The 8083-nt window shown below is 37.3% G+C and overlaps 1 long non-coding RNA gene across 1 annotated transcript; it reads right to left on the reverse strand.

The window, feature by feature from the left end:
* Window positions 1–1900: 1900 nt before the first annotated feature.
* LOC121399507 lies at window positions 1901–5627 on the reverse strand. The gene is made up of 3 exons (XR_005965092.1): window positions 5276–5627; window positions 4470–4506; window positions 1901–2164 (listed from the first exon to the last, which is right to left on the reverse strand). It is a non-coding gene; the product is annotated as an uncharacterized LOC121399507 (long non-coding RNA).
* Window positions 5628–8083: the final 2456 nt, after the last annotated feature.

Raw genomic sequence — 8083 nt, forward strand, 5'->3', positions numbered from 1 at the left:
ATGACGCAAGTGTAACACTGTACATGCAACATCACTATTAATATTGTGCAGAACTGAGCGGGAACGAAGAGGAGCCTGACAGCTAGGCTGATAAAGTGGCCACAATATCATAATAGAGGACTGTAGAAACCCATTGGAAGAGGATCACATCCACAGTCCCTTGCCTGCCTAAAAGATATCCAGTCGATTTTTGGCTAGTTGAGCAGGAAAATGCAGACTCAGGAGGGGGTTGGCAGCATATACAGTATTTGCTTGGTTATGGCCAGCTTAAGATTGCTAACAGAGTGATTACCTGATGAAATAAATATAGATAAAGTTTGTGATGTACACAACATCAGATTATTGAAAAACTAACAAATTGCATTATTTGAAGGAAAACTATGAATTTTTGTCGCATTATTAGAATTTATAACAAGTTATAATAAACCCACCACTTGCTCAATGTGACCCTTAATTGGCCCAGGTACACTAACCCAGAGCAACAAATAAGATGTTTGATTTTAAAATAAGTCATCAGTAAATACTATGGGTTACTGCCCCTGGGCAAACTTAGGCCATTTGTGAAATGTGTATTCTCACATTTGCGTTATATAATATTACTGTAAGGAGGACCAACCAAGTTTAGCATTTACAGTCATAAGGGGGGGGGGACAACCTCCCAGTGATTTCGCAAGTGAGTGTGAGTGAAGCACATCGACCCCCAAAACCACCTTTCTCCAGCTGATGACACAATGTAACCAATCAAATCTCATCTCCCTGTGCCAGATGGTTCAGAATGTTCACATTTGTAGTACGATTTTCAATGAAGACCCTCTTAGCTCATAATTAGATTATGGGGAGACCCCACATTCTGAGTATCACTGCTCTGGGCTGTTTCAAGACAGGTCAAATTTGTACTCTGTGTGTGCCTTTATACATGCAGTACTCAAGTACAATAGAAGATGTTGCAGCGTTTGGTAAAAGATTAATCTCCTTGTTTCTCTGAAAATCGTGCTTTTACCCCTGCGGTAAAGAAGAGATTTCCTCAACCCAATCCCTTCAGTGAGCCCTGTCCCTAAGTATGTCCTCGTGTACACTTTATATAACCGGAGTGGATGAAAGATCCATGAAGCCAAAGAAACGCACACAGTTTTTCACGTTTATTTACATTATTAAAGTTGCTTTTATACATTAATATAAAGTTTTACAACTCTGTTCTAAAACTTTGTTTATAGATTCATTTCAGTAATAAAACCATCAGAATGTGAGGACATTGAATATTTACAGTAATGCTGACATTAGCCAGTTAAAGAGAATTAAAATAAGTTCTGCTTGTATAGTATTCATTACATTAACACCCTGCTTGCCTTGGGACAGCATGGATCACAATACCTCTGTATAGACTGCAGCATTTCCCAGGCACATGGAACGTAAAGGACAAGTAAACCCCTTCCACAAATATTTTATCAGTGAACAGCCTCTTTGAAATCTTTAGATAGCTGCTACTCTGGTTGTTAAAAGGTTAACAGTAAGGCTGCAGCATCCCCTAAATCACATAGAAATCCTTCTACTCCTCTAACCCACTTTGCCCCCTCCCTCATTTGCTGTTGATTTATGAGCATGCTCAGTTCTTCTAAGCTCAGATTACTAATCACATCCTCCACTCTTAACAGCCAATGAGATAGCATTGCTGGTTCCCATAGAAACTCTAGCTGTCTGAACCTATTTTTTTTTCTCCACTTCTCCTGAGCACATGGTAATCATTCCAGTGCTCAACCCCAACAGAACTTTTTATCAAATTATGTTGTATAGGGTATATGCTGTACAAATGATGTGGCTTGGTTGGGGAAGATATGCCCAACTTATATACATGGTAGGAAAATATAGTCTTTAAATGTCCTTGAAGGTACCCATGCCATGCCTCTGTGCCTCCATCCATCATACTTGGTATTTGTTTTGTTATGTTAAATTCAATATTGCATTCTACTATAGATCCCTAGTGCATTCATAATACCTTAATATAGTATAAATATATATTATATACACAGTGGATGCGTCAAATCCCTTTGTTACTTCAAGGCACATCTGTACTTTTGCGAGTGGATTTATCGCCTGTATTCTGCAAGCTGCTTCAGGTAAATGCTGGAGGGCGAACGATGCACATCGGTGAAATCCCATTCCTCTGCTAGAAAAGAAATTCATACATTTAAATCTAGGAATGGGCCAACTACAGTGTAATTATAAAGGTGCCAAGTAAGGCCATGCTTTGTTGTATTGGGGCTTTCACTGAGTACTTACACCTATATATAATAAGAGGCACTTAGTTTGCTCAGGAGGAGTAACCCATAGCAACCAATAAGACGTTTGCGTTTAAACATGTGACCAGCTGTTTGATTGGTTGCTATGGGTTACTGCTCTTGGGCAAACCTAGTGCCTTTTATTACATAACCCCATACATGTTTTATATAAAGCAGGGAGCTGTTGTTGGCAGTTACTAACAAATGCCCCAATGCAGTTGCCTATATCAACCACTCAGCAACCATGTATATATACAAATACACTAAAGGCAGCCATACATGCACCAATATTTCATACAATATTCAAAGCATGCATGGTGGGAGACAACGCAACGAATATCGGCAAAAGCCTTTGGTCGCCTTGTCTATCAGACATGATGAAATCATTTTTATTGGGAGCCTTTGATGGAGCCTGAACATCTGCAAAAAGTTTATGCTGAATCTTCATCAGATAATCAATGCAGCTCTTAACTTTGTACAGAAAACAATCTTTCCCAAAACCAGTGGTCACTGGAAAGATTGTAATTGTTAAATGTGTTTCCACCTTTAGCGATGTCTGTTGTGCTTGCTTATTACACATGAATCTGCCACACAAATTCTTTCTATTTCACAAGCTTTAAAGGGGATGTGAAGGCAAAAAATACCATTATACCTTTCTTTAATGAAAAAGAAATCTATCTCCAATATAATGTGTACTGTTTTTATGAGAAACCTGATTGTATGCAGTGAAATTCCCCCTTCGTTTTACTTGCTGTGACTGCTGAGGATAGAAACTGCAACATGGGGATGAGCTGCATTCTCCAGCAATGATTGAATATGCAAAAGTCCATTTGTATTGAAAAAAATTAAAATCAGCATACAAACACGTGACATTTATCTATGCTGTTGTTAATCTTTTTAACACCAAAGGTCTTTTGCATAAGGAGTGCTGGTGACTTTTGCAAACAAGGGAAAGTTGTGCTCACCACTAGTTTTTAAAACCATTAGGCGGGGGTGCAATGAGGGTGTGACCACAAAATACATATAGACAAATACAAGAGTCCTCTGCACTCAACCCATTATCAATATATTTAAGACAGAGACATTTTGTGCATACTGCTACTGAAAAATGCCTTACCCTTTAAACAAAACAGGGATTGTTTGTCCATATATTGCAATATATTTAAGCTGGCCAACTACGTCAAAGTCATCCCATATCTGGCCAGTCCTATGCTCAATTTTCATTTGATTCATTAAGAATTCTATGGTTTCATTATACATTTTATAAAAGGGATGAATACGTTTTACCTGCAACTTACTAGCTGCTTTCAAAGTAAAACTCCCAAACTTGGCTGCCCTTTTATTAGACACCAGTGGGATCACCTGACTATAGTTGGAGAGGGTGGGAGCTACAACATGGAGCTGGTCACTGCTCTTGTAGAACTATAACAAACAAGGGAAAGTTGTGCTCACCACTAGTTTTTAAAATCATTAGGCGGGGGTGCAATGAGGGTGTGACCACAAAATACATATAGACAAATACAATATGTAATATATATATATATATTATTAATGTATAGTGCTTGCAGAGGCACCAGCACTCTAGAATTGTGTCTCTCAAAAGTTTTGTTAAGACTTGTGCTTGCTACGTTTTGGCACTTGTTGGGGCCTTTATCAAGGATAAAATGCTAGTGCTACAATAACAATTTATATACCCAACCCCTTGTACAAAAAAAGCACCACAATGACGTCATAACCATAGACTTAAGGTGGCCATAGACTCCAAGATCCGCTCGTTTGGCGCCAAACGAGCGGATCTTTCCCCGATATGCCACTAAACTGCATGGCTATATCGGGGGTAATTCGAACGATCGAATTGCGATGCGCCAAGCGGCTCCGACGGGTCGGTCGGGTAAAAATCCAACCTTCCCGATCGATATCGTGGCCAGATATCGATCGGGAAGACCCGTCGGAAGCCACCATACACGGGCAGATAAGCTGTCAAATTGGTCCAAACGACCAATATCGGCAGCTTTATCTGCCCGTGTATGGCCACCATAAGTATAATTGGTGCAAAAATGTCTCAAAGAATTACTTGTGTAAAAACATATTGGCAATCCCACCACTAGGTGTCATCAGTATACGTGAAAAAGTCCATATATTGAGTCATTTCAAATGCAAATCCAAAAAAAAAGTATAAAAAAAATTGCTTACTTAGTTTACAGAACTGCCATGCGCACAATATCACCATCTGAGGATAAAAAAAAAAATCTCTTTTACTATGTTGCAGCATACAGTAGGTTTCAATTTTTATGAAACAAACATTCACAATTGCTACATTATTTCAACTTTAATATTCCTCCGATTTAAACAAGGGAAAATTCACTTTAAGTCAAAAAAAACAACTGAGAACCTGTTGTCCATTCAGCCCTTTGGATGCCACACAATTTAGCTCTTGTATCCAGAACGGTTCTCTTTTTTTAAAAAAAGAATGGCAATGCATTGATCGAGCAGAAGAGTGGCATTAGATGTATATATATATATATATATATATATATATATATATATATATATATATATATATATATATATATATATATATATATATATATATATATATATATATATATATATATAGATGATGAAGGATCCGCACTCTCATTTTCAAAGTATAACAACTTTTATTGCATTACAATCCGACGTTTCGGTCCCTCCTGGGGACCTTTCTCAAGGATATTGTGCACAAACAGTGTAACCAATTAAATACCCTCCCCCTTCAGTGAATTTGGCGCCCTCATGACGTCATTAGTCCATATATAGTCTTGTGAATAAACATTTTCTTCTCTTTGTTGAAAAACCTGTGTGTCCTCCTTTTCTTTCACCACTAGGTGTCAGCGTTGTGCTTATAAGTGTCCATATAACCATAGCTCCTACTACTTCATAGGAAGGAAACATTGTTGCAAGGTGTGAGGTGTAACAAAAGAAGCAAAAAAATATACAAAAAAGAACATATTACTCACAGGGCTGAGACATTTTCACACCTTATTTTGGCACATTCCTGTATGGTTTAAGAGACACAATTAGTATCAACATCATAATCAGTTTAGTTTCAAGTCAAAAAACAATTAAGTTGTAACTGCCCATTTAGGCCCTTAGGGACAACACAATCAAGTTCATAGATCCAAAATGCCTCCCGTTTTAACAGCATTTTATCTATATCTCCACCTCTTGGGGGTTTCTTTATGTGATCTATTGGCATGCATTTGAACGCAGATGGATCGTGTCGTGCTTCACGCCAGTGTTTCGCTACTGGTTGTTGTGCGATGTCTTGTTTTTTTGGATCAATTTTCCTATCAGGATCTAGCGCTGCCCTAATGCTGGCTCTGTGCATATTTACTCTTTCTTTTAATTGTCTAACAGTTTTGCCGCAATATATGAGGCCGCAAGGGCATTTGATAATATACACCACTGCTGTCGATGTGCATGTCAATCTGTGTTTTATCTCATATTTTTTACCCGTTCTTGGGTGTCGAAACTCCTTCCCCAAAATTAGTGTATTGCATATGATACAACCTGTACATTTATGTACTCCTGGTTGTGCTGTTAGGAAATGTGGTACTTGTGGCTTTGTGTACTTGTCTACTGGGTCCGATGGACTTAGGTGTTCTTTGAGGTTTGTACTTCTTGAGTAACTGAATCTCGGTTTTCTGGGGACTTTATTGCTTAATGCTTCATCAGTGGCCACTATTTCCCAATGATTTGAAACAATATCTTTGATGGCTCTACTGTGTGGGTTGTACTTGCTCACATAGTAAATATCTTTTTGGCTAGCATATTGGGATTGGTGTTCCTTGTTTTGTAGTAACTGCTCACGTGTCATGGCCATCACCACATCCCTAGTAACCTCAATCAATTGTTTAGGATAACCCCTTTCCAAAAATTTGGCGCACATTCTGTCTAAGAATATATATATATAGTGGGATGTTGAAGGAGATAAGTTTGACTCGCATAAGAAACAACGTATACTAGAGGGCTCCCACTTAAATATCCCTACTATTACTACAGTAGAAATCTGTGCACTGTTTGGAATAGAACTAAACAGTAAGCAATAGCATGATAAACAGCAAGAAAGTCAAGTTAAGTAGAGCCATATGGCAATGAAATCATAACACGTCTCCAATGCGAAATGGGGTCCTGGGGGATGCATCGCTAGTGCACACCAGAAAAGACAAATTTCTGCTTTAAAAAACTGAAAATGCAGCTCTTAAAGGCAACAATAGGAAATTTCTCAGCCCTGTATTTGGTTAAAAAGTGATGTAATATATATATATACAGTATATATATATATATATATATATATATATATATATAGACAAATACAAGATTCCTCTGCACTCAACCCATTATCAATATATTTAAGACAGAGACATTTTGTGCATACTGCTACTGAAAAATGACTTACCCTTTAAACAAAACAGGGATTGTTTGTCCATATATTGCAATATATTTAAACTGGCCAACTACGTCAAAGTCATCCCATATCTGGCCAGTCCTATGCTCAATTTTCATCTGATTCATTAAGAATTCTATGGTTTAATTATACATTTTATAAAAGGGACGAATACGTTTTACCTGCAACTTACTAGCTGCTTTCAAAGTAAAACTCCCAAACTTGGCTGCCCTTTTATTATTTTTAAAAAATAGTGGTGAGCACAACTTTCCCCTGTTTGTTATATATATATATATATATATATATATATATATATATATATATATATATATATATATATATATATATATATATATATATATATATATATACACACACATAAACACACTAATATACCCTAGCAGACACTGTGTAGTCCGAAGAGAGGTGAAACCATTTATCAAGCAGTAAATGCACAGGGTTAAATGAGAGACCTGTTTATGATTCCTATGCTGTGTGCCCAGTTCATCATGTCCAGGTTTCCCAAAAACATGTAAACCCTGCTCTCCTGTGTATATTAAACACAGACTCGCTGGCTTCCTTTCTGCATTTGTCATGTTTATTTGTACAGTGCAGGCCATGTATCAGGTGATGAGTTTGCATAGCACCATCGTACTGCATCATTGGTTAAGAGACTCTTATTTGGGATTACAAATGGCCCATTAGTTCTGGGTTTTTGGGGAAGAGAGTTTTTATTTGAAGTGATGTATGACCCCAATTTTATTACACAGTCTGGTAGGGAGATTCAGTACACAGATCAATACTGCTGAACAATTTTCTCTCTCTCTCAGATCTATAAATTAAATTGCTAAGTTTATTTAAAGAACCAGATTATGGCTATAGACGTTAACAGAATTCTCTAGTAATTATAATTGTGCTGAATTTTTCTGCATTCAGATGTACAAAAAGAGTATATTGTATTGGTCTCTATGAATACACATCCCCCTAATACCAACATACTCTTTCCTTTATGGATGGACCAAAGTTTAGGTGTGGGCATCACATAAAGGTAATGCAAGATGTATAGTACCAATGCATTTATGTACTCCGCTCTTTATTGATGTTTTTTTGCCCTTTGGTGCAGCTGAGGCTCCAGAATATTGCCAGAGACAGTATATATTTTCTATTTAAAATGCACTTACTCTCATTTTGTATGGCTTTCTGGCCCAGGTCATGAATGTGTATTATTTAGACCTTCATTAAAAATAATAAACCTGAGGTAGATATGTGCAGTTTACAGACATCTCATCTGAAGGAGCAGATACAATATAAAGTAATCAGAACACTTGAAGAAAGCTTTTTTGTTTTTAGTGTTACTGGTTCTTAAATGAGAAATTCC

The sequence above is a fragment of the Xenopus laevis genome, chromosome 1S, assembly GCF_017654675.1.
Source record: "Xenopus laevis strain J_2021 chromosome 1S, Xenopus_laevis_v10.1, whole genome shotgun sequence".
Lineage (NCBI taxonomy): Eukaryota > Metazoa > Chordata > Amphibia > Anura > Pipidae > Xenopus > Xenopus laevis.